We start from the raw sequence: 12011 nt of genomic DNA, 5'->3' as shown, positions 1-12011 counted from the left end.
TTCTCTAAATGCTGAGGAGGTCAAGTTTATTTATTTTCCTAAAAAAGTCTTTTAATTGTTATTGATCTATATTTATGATTATGCATTTACCTATTTCCCCCATTTAATTCTGTCAAATACATATATATCAGTTCAGTTCAGTCGCTCAGTCGTGTCCGACTCTTTGTGACCCCATGAATCGCAGTACGCCAGGCCTTCCTGTCCATCACCAACTCCCAGAGTTCACTCAGACTCACGTTCATCGAGTCAGTGATGCCATCCAGCCATCTCATCCTCAGTCGTCCCCTTCTCTTCCTGCCCCTAATCCCTCCCAGCATCAGAGTCTTTTCCAATGAGTCAACTCTTCGCATGAGGTGGCCAAAGTACTGGAGTTTCAGCTTTAGCATCATTCCTTCCAAATATATATATATATATATATACACACACATTAGGAAATTGAACTACAAATGTGTACATTTATGATTTATTGTGTTCTTGTTAATTGACCTTTTTAGTATCATATATGTACCTCTTTATTCCTAAAAATGCTTCTTAAAGTGTACACTTTCTGATATTTTATTATAACTACCGTAAATTCTTTTAGTCAGTGTTTGCTGGTGTATCTTTGCCCGTCCTTTTACCGTCTTACCAAAATACCCTGTAAGCAGCACATAAGCTTATAATCATGGTCTTTCGTATCAGTATATAATCTGTTGAATGTTTATGTACTTACAGATAAGTCTTGCAGTTTGTTTTATATTTCCCTACTTGTTTTATGTCCCTTTTTTTCTGTCTTGCCCTCTTTGGGTTAATTGTTTTAAATTTTTTCATTATTCCATTTTTCTCTCTACTAGCTGATAGTTATACTTTTTTCTCTTCTTTTTGTAGTCACACAACAAATGATAGTATGAATCCTTGATTTCACAGTTAAATATAAATTAATATTTTTCAGTTAGTGATAAACTTTTTAACTTCATTTATTCCAGGCAAATTTTTGTCATTAATTTAATTAACTGTATTCAATTTAAATGTAATAAAATATTACTTCTGTTTTATACACTAGGTATGTAAATATTTATATTTACACATACATATGATGTTATGTTTCTTTACATTCTATTTTGTGTTTTCTACCCACCCCCACCTCCCAAGTTCATTTTCCTGCTAACCAAAGGATTTCTTTAATTCTCCTTTAAATGAAGATTTACTGGAAAAAAATTGTCTCAATTGTCTCAATTTTTGTTCATTAGGAAATATGTTGATTTCATCCTTGATCTGAAGATGAGTTTTGATGGTTATAGAATTCTACATTGTCATTTATATTCCTTCAAAGATGGCATTGAGTTGTCATCTAGCTTCCATTGTTTCTGTTGAGATGTTGGCTTTCACTTTACTTTTTTTTTTTCCAAGATAATTGAAAAGATGGATTTAAAGATAATATAAGAGAATAGGCTTAAGACAGGAGTGTCCAAACTCACTGAGGCCATGAAGGACCATCTACAGAAAAGGTGCTGCTTGTGTATCATCTCTCCACTCCCAGAAGCAAATGCCATAGGCTTTAGTTTCCAAGATTCTGTCCTGACAAGAACGATCTAAGCTTACATGTTAACAAAGATATCACACAATGTTGACTTTTTAAAAAGTTCATTTTGAATTTCTGAGCCTGTTTCAAATTCATCTTATGTGTTTTCCTCTTGACTGTTTTGGTTTCTCTTTTTCTTTCTGCTTGACAGTCTTCTACATCCCATGCCCCTTACATTGGCATTTTCAGGAGCTCCCAAGGCTACTGAGTGCCGTTACAGTACTGGTTATTGTATGTTCTTCCAGAATCTGAAGCTGCAGCGTGGAGTGTGGCTGTCCAGCATAATGGTTGATTGCCCAACTATGAGCTGCATTATAGATTTCGCTTGTTTGTTTACTTACTCATTTAACAGATCATTAATTACTAGGTGTGTAATTGGAGATGTAAACATGCATAGTGCCCCTCCACTTTGAGCTGCTGAGGAGCTAGTCTCAGAGTCAGTCTTCAAGTGACTCTCCTGTAGTCCACTGTCTTTCCCCCAGTAGTAAATGTCTTGTTGGGCATTTGCCCACCTGAGTCATTTCTCTAGAATTCTACCCTGCTTTTGATGGATCATTTGCAGATTATATTCTAATTCTATTTCAATTCTGTTGGCCAGTTCTGTAGCTGCCTGACGAAGAGCCCCTTCTTTGTGGTCAGAGTCTTGTCAAGTTAGGTTACTCTCTATTACATTCTCACTGCAAGTTGCAATTCAAATAGAGATATTTACCCAAACAGAAAGAATTTTAATACTCTTATAGTGTTACTTCAGGTTAAAATTGTAGTTGATTTATTTGCTCGTACACAAAGTGACTCCCTTATTGCCAGTAACTTCAATCTTATCAAGTACTTATTCAAAACTATGCTTTACTTCTCATTTTTCCCCCCATCTTCAAGGATTTTTCTCTGATGATCCTCTGAATGTGCTTTGTTAACATGGTTCTAGAACAATAGAATTGATGGCATTTGAACATACTATTGCCGAAAGGGGCTGCTTCTGTCAATCTCAGACTAAGGACTTTATATTGTCACTTAAAATAAGATCTTTAATTTTTTTAAAAGCAAAAGGCCAATTCTTAATTTCAAGAATTTTCTTAAAATTTATATCTGTACATCAGTTAGCATAGCACAGTGCTTGATAGACTGATGATGCTCAGTTTAGTTCAGTCCAGTCGCTCAGTCGTGTCCGACTCTTTGCGACCCCATGAATTGCGGTACGCCAGGCCTCCCTGTCCATCACCATCTTCTGGAGTTCACTCAGACTCACGTCCATCGAGTCAGTGATGCCATCCAGCCATCTCATCCTCTGTCGTCCCCTTCTCCTCCTGCCCCCAATCCCTCCCAGCATCAGAATCTTTTCCAATGAGTCAACTCTTCGCATGAGCTAGCCAAAGTACTGGAGTTTCAGCTTTAGCATCATTCCTTCCAAAGAAATCCCAGGGCTGATCTCCTTCAGAATGGACTGGTTGGATCTCCTTGCAGTCCAAGGGACTCTCAAGAGTCTTCTCCAACACCACAGTTCAAAAGCATCAATTCTTCAGTGCTCAGCCTTCATCACAGTCCAACTCTCACATCCATACGTGACCACTGGAAAAACCATAGCCTTAACTAGACGGACCTTAGTCAACAAAGTAATATCTCTGGTTTTGAATATGCTATCTAGGTTGGTCATAACTTTTCTTCCAAGGAGTAAGCATCTTTTAATTTCATGGCTGCAGTCACCATCTGCAGTGATTTTGGAGCCCAAAAAAGTAAAGTCTGACACTGTTTCCACTGTTTCCCCATCTATTTGCCATGAAGTGACCGGATGCCATGATCTTCGTTTTCTGAATGTTGAACTTTAAGCCAGCTTTTTTACTCTCCTCTTTCACTTTCATCAAGAGGCTTTTTAGTTCCTCTTCACTTTCTGCCATAAGGGGGGTATCATCTGCATATCTGAGGTTATTGATATTTCTCCTGGCAATCTTGATTCCAGCTTGTGTTTCTTCCAGTCCAGCATCTCTCATGATGTACTCTGCATCTAAGTTAAATAAGCAGGGTGACAATATACAGCCTTGACACACTCCTTTTCCTGTTTGAAACCAGTCTTTTTTCCATGTCCAGTTCTAACTTTTGCTTCCTGACCTGCATACAGATTTCTCAAGAGGCAGGTTAGGTGGTCTGGTATTGCCATCTCTTTCAGAATTTTCCACAGAGTATCACTTAAATTGCTTTTGTGGTGGTGGTTTAGTCCCTAAGTCATGTTCAACTCTTGTAACCCTATGAACTATTGCCTGCCAGGCTTCTCTGTCCATGAGATTTCCCAGGCAAGAATACTGGAGTGGGCTGCCTTTTTATTCTCCAGGCAGTCTTCCTGACCCAGGGATCAAACTCATGTTTCCTAGTCTCCTAAATTGCAGGTGAATATATTTTTTTTAACCACTGAGCCACCAGTGATTCCCAAATTGCCTTAAGGATACATTTATAAAATATAAGAAGTTTTATACTAAAATGTTCTGATATCATTGCTTTAAATGACAATGTGGCATTTGGTAAAAGCTTAAATGGAGGTATATTTGAGTCTCGTATTTCTTTCTAAATATTGTTGGTCTGTAATAAATTACTTAGTATCCATATCTCAGCATCCTGATATTTCAAATATTTGCTGGAGGCTTTAGTGTAGGTTAGATGAAATAGTAATTTACAACATGATGAATACAATGTAAATTCAGTTAACATTTGTAGTATTGTTAGTATTATTACTATTACAGATTGCTCATATACTCATGCTCCTTAATTCCTTTCTTCATGGACTATTTGATTTTGCATATATGTGAAAATACATATTTCACATATATGTACAATATGCAGTTTTACACATATGCAAATAAAATGTAATAAAATATGTTCATGGGTATAGAAAGAGGTAGAAATCATGCTGGTCTGGTCATCAGGAGATCTGGATTTTGATTTAAACCCTAACAATATTGAGTCCCATCAGAGTTGAGTCTCACATCGCCTCCCTCAAAGGCAATTTCTGTTTCAATAAAATGTCTTGTTTCTCAAACTATCCATTTTAGTTTTGCTGATAATGATGGTGTTTGGATATGTTTTAGAAGCTGCTTTGTAAACGTGTTTTGCTCAAATTTTATCATCCTCTTCATTTTTCAAATGCTCTTCTCTTTAAAGTCTTTGGCTTCTAAGCATTATATTAATAAACCACATAAGTAAATTACATGATGAGTTAACAGAGACCTTTTAGAAAAGTTTACTGATCCAGCAGATTCCCTTTTATTTCCCCTAAATTAAGACAAAATAGCCTTCAACCGTATACTGTTTGCTTTTTCTCCTAAGCAAAATGATTTTTCTTCCCATCATCATAACTTTTACATCCTCCCTTTCACTCTAAATGTAGTGCACATTTTTCCCCCCACTCTTGGGAATGTTTTAGGGGTTGTTCAGCTGGGTTGAGTTTCTAAGACCAGATATACCACCCTCTCTGCTTAGTAAACTGTGGCTGAATCCTGCTGTGTCTTCACATTTCCTTCCTCAGTACAATGGCACTTTCTCAAAAGCATATTGAAACTCCACACCCATGGGTTTCAGGCAATCTAGGGCTTTCCCACATGGTAAAAGGGGGGGCCCGCATCATCCTGAGGAGTGTGGTGCTTTGCAGAAACTTGAGCCTTAATTGTTGCTGATCGCCTGCTTGGCTAGAGCTCCATCCTGTGCTCTGCTTGCCTGCCGTCCTTCTCCACGTTGTGTCATTTTCTTTTTCAGACCCATACCCACCCATTTGTCCTGTTCACCAGCCATTAAACGGCCTGCTGCTACCTGTCCTGTACTGCCTGGCAGCTGTTATATCCCTGCCAGACTCAGCTCTCAAAAGTCACTCTTAAATTCACCTGCCAGGCTCGGTCTGGGCCCTTGCCCAGCCTGAGGAGAAAGAATGGACAGCAGTTAGATGGCCTGCCACACGCTATCAGTGGTATCAAGTTCCCTGCATGTCTTGGTGCAACCTGAAATACCCACACAAAGCTTTTATGCCTTAAACAAATGTGATTCCTGGGCCATCTGAGGGTTTGCATAATTTAAGAAGTATAAGAACATGTGTTCAACAATTTTGATCAAGGCAATAGATTGAGAACAGCTAGGACCTAGATACAGAATAAAAAACCAAGGCTCCCAAAGTTATTTATAATACCCTTGTTAATGCTTTGAACGTTCTCAGAGAAATCTGGAAATCCGATACAATCTACTTTAGAGCTCTGAATTGTATTTATACATTTCTACAGGAAATACGTGTCTCATAAATGTAGGACAATCTTATTCTAAACTAGATGTCCTCACTTATGCTGTTCCTGTCACTTAAAAGGCTCACTGTGTTCTCCTCTGTCTATAAAACTGTCAACTCTCAAGGCACAATTGAGTACCCCAGCCTTTCACAAAACCTCTGAGTTCAATCTTTGTAAAAAAAATAAAATAAAAAATGATGGTTACTGGGTCTAATCCAGATAGTCTGGGTTTTGCCATTTGCCCATCAAGTGACTTAAGCCTGGATTGTCATTTGTTCACTTTTATTTTAGAAGTAGTATTTTCTCTGTGCAGTTTGTAGGTTTGTTAAGATCAAAAGATAATCTTAAAAAAGTGATACGCTAATGACAGGAAAATTATGGTAGTATTTTCTAAAAATGTGCTTATTCTGTCTTTGGATGTACAATTACAGAAGAACTCAGCAGGTATAAATTGAAAAAAATATATATATAAGGAGAGCTAACAGTGAAAACCCAGTCTATTGTTTCTACATCTAGGGCTTGCCTTCTGGCTCAGCTGGCAAAGAATCCACCTGCATTGTGGAGACCTGGGTTCAATCCCTGGGTTGGGAAGGTCCCCTAGAGAAGGGAATGACAACCCACTCCAGTATTCTGGCCTGGAGAATTCCATGGACTATATAGTCCATGGAGTTGCAAAGAGTGGGACACAACTGAGCGACTTCAGCTTTCACTTTTTCTCTACATTTAATTTGCCAACAATGCTAGGAGGTAGACGACATTCCCATGTTATAGATAAGGAAGTTGAAGCCAAAAAAAGGTTAAGTAACCTGTCTAAGAACACACAGTGAATACAGGTGGTGGAGCCAGGGTTCCAACCCAGGCTGTCTCTGCCACTTGCATTCTTACCCACTAACTGGTCCTACCTGTCCCAGTGCTTCAGGTGATGATGGATGTGCAGTCCATTCATTTAACCTTATTATTATTATTTTTTAATCTCCCTAAGATATACTGTGCCCCACCACAGCTTCTCTGCATCTTGTCGGGATAGGGCTGGCATCACCAGCAAGGCGTGGTTCTTTGCTCATCTTTTCTCAGTGACTGCTTCTTCTGATTATGAAACATCTTCCACTGTGGTCTCCCAAGTCCAGGGCTCACATTCCTCAGGGCAGGTCTCTGGCTACTTGGATGGGCAGTGCCGTCACGTGACTTATCTCCTCCTGACTTGTTTTTTTCTTGACACTGAGAGGCTCCTACAGTCTATCATTCTCTAGGAAGCAAATACTCCACCATGAGGATTCTAGGTCTGGCCCTGAAGATCAAACCATTCCAAGAAGTCAACTTTCATTGAGCCCTTGGGTAAAACTCTAAGTCACTCCAAGGAAGGAGGGTTCCCTTATATGGATTATTAGCATTGTCCTAGAATTGATATGTGATTTAGTCCTGTTTGGGGAAAAAGGTGATTTAATTGACTGAATTTTAAGCATTGCAAGGGGCTGTATTGATTCTGAAAACTGCAAAAGAAAGTAGGTGGGAATTTTCAAGAATAGGAAGCATTTTGCTGAACTTTTTCACAATGTTGAATCCGGTTGGTATAGAGTATACATACCTCTTGCTTGTAGAAAATGGTCCAGATTTTAGCAGTAGAGGCATAATGAAGAGTTGATGGTGGGATGCAGATGAAGTCTTCAATTTTGTCTCTCCATATTGCTTAACATTTTTTTTTTAAACAGTGTTCATATATTACTTGTGTGATTTTGAAAAAGAGAGAAAATGTATGGGGTGGAGGAGAGGAAAAAAAGTCAGTTTTTCCTCTCCTTGTTACATGTGCTTCAAACATATGTCAGGGCCTAGCCATCTGATTGGGTCCACTTGAGCCTGGCCGTGTCTAATTCCAGACTGGCTTTTGACTCAACCTGTTCTCTGTTTCAGGAGCAATCTGCTAATGATCGCAGCCATGGTCCACTCTACCCATCTTACTGTACCAACTTACCAGCTCAGTCATTTACTTTTTAAACATTTTTTATTGGAGTATCATTGCTTTCCAATGTTGTATTCATTTCTACTGTACAACAAAGTGAATCAGCTATATGTGTAACGTATCTCCTCTTTTTTGGATTTCCTTCCCATTTGGGTCACCACAGAGCACTGAGTAGAGTTCCCTGTGCTGTTCAGTAGGTTCTCATTAGTCATCTATTTTATACATAGTATCAATAATATATATTAATATATGTTAATTCCGATTTCCCATTTCATCTCACCTTTCTCCCCTTGGTGTCCATACGCTTGTTCTCTATGTCTGAGTCTCTATTTCTGCCTTGCAAATAAGACCATCTGTGCCATTTGCTAGATTTCATATATGTGTATTAATATGTAATATTTGTTTTTCTTTTCGTGACTCACTTTGTGTGACAGTTTCTAGGTCCATCCACATCTTCGCAAATTTCACAGTTTTGTTCCTCTTTCTGGCTGAGTGATATTCTATTGTTTAGGTTGCCTCTATGTCCCGGCTGTTGTAAATAGTGCTGCAATAAGCATTGGGAGGCATGTACCTTTTGGAATTATGGTCCAACTCAGTCATTTACTTGCAACATCTCTCTTGATCTCTTGGCCTCTCTACCACAAACCTTCCTTATGTGTACATTTTTTGAATTTTAAATTTGCCAGCCACACCCTAGCCTGGCCTGCCACCCTATTTGATTTATAATTTTGGTTTAGTCCTTCAGATTGACAGGACCACAGCCCAGGCCACAGCCTATGGTTGATACCCCTGTGTCTTCATCACACTCGGCACTGGTGCCACCTTTACACACTAAGTGGAAGGGCTGATGCTGAGGCTGAACCTCCAATACTTTGGCCATCTGATGCGAAGAGCTGACTCATTGGAAAAGACCCTGATGCTGGGAAAGATTGAAGGTGGGAGGAGAAGGGGACGACAGAGGATGAGATGGCTGTATGGCATCACCAACTCTATGGACATGAGTTTAAGTAAACTCCAGGAATTGGTGATGGACAGGGAGGCCTGGCATGCTGCAGTCCATGGGGTCACAAAGAGTGGGACACGACTGAGTGACTGAACTGAACTTACATACTAAGTAGGATACACTGGTCAAAAACATTGCACTTATAGATTCATATTTGACATTTACTCTTTATAATTTGAAAGCACAAATTGTTTATTGACAAAACTAATTCAGTCTTTATATAATAGCTAGTGTTTTTAATTATGGCAGGAAAAATATGATAAAAATAAAGAACATGAAATAAAAAGAAAACCAACATTGTTTGAATGCTTCTCCTGTTGGACATGTTAATTTTTCAAGAGGCAAAAACAAACAGCATGAGCCCTTTCACACTTCAATTTCCACATTTGTGAAATGAAGTAAGAACACTTACCTCCTAGAGTTATAGTAAACATATGATGGCTGTGTGTGTATATGTATAAATGCACAATTGTGTATAAATCATGTGCACAGTCCCTGCTACATATGAGACATTCACATATGGCACCTACTGTGATGACTATTATGACTTTAAATAATCTTAATTATCTAAGAACTAGCCATCTGAATTTTTAAATATGAAAAAGGGCAAGGGGTGTAATTTAAAAAAAGAAAAACAATGACAGATGCTAGGAGTTCTCATCTACCATGAACTGTTAAAAAGATAAAAAAGCCAGAATTAGAATATTATGCTCAATGCATTGGGCTTACCCCATTGTAACCTGTGGTTGGACAGTCAGTTAGATAACTGTGTCAACAGTCAACTTATATCACAGAGAGCCACAAAGCATGGGAAACAAAAAGGCAGAATAAATAAAAATATGAAAAAGATCAAAAAATAGCAGAATTTGTTGTCATAGGAAAATGTCAATGACATTGATTTTTTTAAATAAACTTTTATAGACATTTTTTAATAACATTGAATGATTTCCAGTTTTCAGGCATTACCAGAAATATCTACTGTGAATACACAGAATAAGCTCCCTGGTGCATAATGCTGAGGCTTTCTAATGAATGTATATAAGTGTGAATATGCTGTTTCCTAGGATATACATAGTTTCAACTTTTAAAAATATGCATCAAGTTTAAATATTTAGAGTTCCTTATGATACGTGTCCTCCATAACAATTGGCATTGTCCTAATTTACAATTTGTGTCATCTAGATGTGTAAAATAAAATCTCATTGTGATTTTAACTTGATTGTCCCTAATACTGATGCAGTGCAACACTTTCTGTAAGTTTATTGGTCCCTCATGTTTACCATTCTGTGAAATCCTTGTTTATATCATCTGTCTTTTTTTCTATAAAGAAATGGAATATGTGTCTCTGGATTCACAGAAATCACTTAAGCATTCTGTGTATTAATTCCTTTTCTCTTATTTGTGTGACGTGTCCCTCATGTTGTGGCTTAGCTTTTCACTCTGTGGGGACGTTTGGTGAACAGAAGTTCTTGATTTTAATGTAATCCCATTTATTTATCTTTTATGTTTGGTACTTGTGTCCAGCTCAAGAAATATGTTCCCATCTTAAGGTGGTTAAAGCATCTTCTTTAATTTCAAATGATTTTCAAGTTTCGCTCCTTAACGTTTAAGTCTCAATCTATCTGGAAGTAACTTTTGTATATAGTGAGAAGTGGGGATCCAGTCTCATTTTATCAGTATTTTCCAACACAGGGAATTAATTTTCCTTGCAAAATTTACTAACTAGTTCATCCTTTTCTTAGTGATGTGTTAGTCACTCAGTCGTGTCTGACTCTTTGCGAGCCCATAGACTATAACCTGCCAGGCTCCATCCATGGAGCTCTCACGGCAAGAATACTGGATTGGGTGGCCATTGCCTTCTCCAGGGGATCTTCCTGACCCAGGGATTGAACCTGAGTCTCCTGCACTTCGAGCATTGCAGGCAGATTCTTTACTATCTGAGCCACCAAAGAAGCCCTTTTAGTGATATACAGGAACAAAATAAGTGTATACATATGTCCATACATATGTGTGAATCATTTCCTGTGATTTTTGATGTTTCTATTGGATTCCCCCAACCCCCCACTCATCTCTGCACTAATGTTGCACACTCCTAATTTACATGGCCCTAAATACATCTTGGTGTCTGTTAGCAAAGTCCCTCCCTCACCTTGTTCTGTGTCTGTAGTGCCTTGGATACTGTCAATTATTTGCTCTTTTTTAATAAGCTTTGAAATAAACTTCTCTAGTTCCATGAATAACTCTGTTGTGATTTTCATAGGAATTGCATTGGATTAATAGATGACTATATGAAAACTTTATCCTTGTGTTAGTCTTTGAATCCAAAAACATAATATCTCTATTTTCAGTTTCTTAAATGTTACCAATAAACTTGATTTTTTCATAGCAGTAATGCATTTTTAAAATTTGTTCCCAAGTACTCTACAATATGGATAGCATCTTTAGTTATATTTTTTAATTTGTTTATTTCATTCTCTAACTGGTATAGAGAAGTGCAATTGATTTTTGCTTATTGATTTTGTATCACTTGAATTAAACTAAATTATCCTGTAGTAACAACTCTAAAATTTCAAAAAGTTCCTTTAAACAATAAAGGTTTATTTTTCACACATGCTTTGTGTCTGGCAAGCAAACTCTGATCTATGTCTTTCCAGCCAGGGCAAGAGATTGACAGAGCAGCCACTATCTGGATGTGGCAAAGTGGGAGGGAGAGAGCACAGGAAATTGCTTACTGGTCCTTATAGCTTCCTCCTGGCGGTGGCTCATATTTCTCAGCAAAAGCAAGTCACGTGACCATTTCCAAGGAGTTAAAAGTAGTATGTGCCTAGAGAGAAGAGTTCCAAAATTGATGAATAGCATTAATCATATTTACATCTTCTTTCTAGAATCTTGGTCAAAATTTGTCATTAGGTTTTATTATCTAGTGAAATATATGATATTTGATAATCATTTGCAGTGTTTATCCTTTAGTTTATATTTTACCTATTTTAATGGCATTTGCTAGTTGAATGTTGGCTAGCAGCAGTGATAAGTAAGTTATAAGTGATCTTAACAAAAGTGCTAATTATTACACTTGTTATTTATGATATTTTTGTACATGAACTGTCAAGTTATAGAAGTTTTCTTCTTTCGTTTATGAAGAATTTTGGTCCTAAAGAAATAAATTCATAAAGGATTTTGGTCCTCAATAAATAACATGAATTTTTAAACTATTTTAATGGTGAATTAATATATATT

Source organism: Capricornis sumatraensis, chromosome 14, assembly GCF_032405125.1.
Source record: "Capricornis sumatraensis isolate serow.1 chromosome 14, serow.2, whole genome shotgun sequence".
Classification (NCBI taxonomy): domain Eukaryota; kingdom Metazoa; phylum Chordata; class Mammalia; order Artiodactyla; family Bovidae; genus Capricornis; species Capricornis sumatraensis.
Note: the sequence above shows the minus strand (reverse complement) of the source record.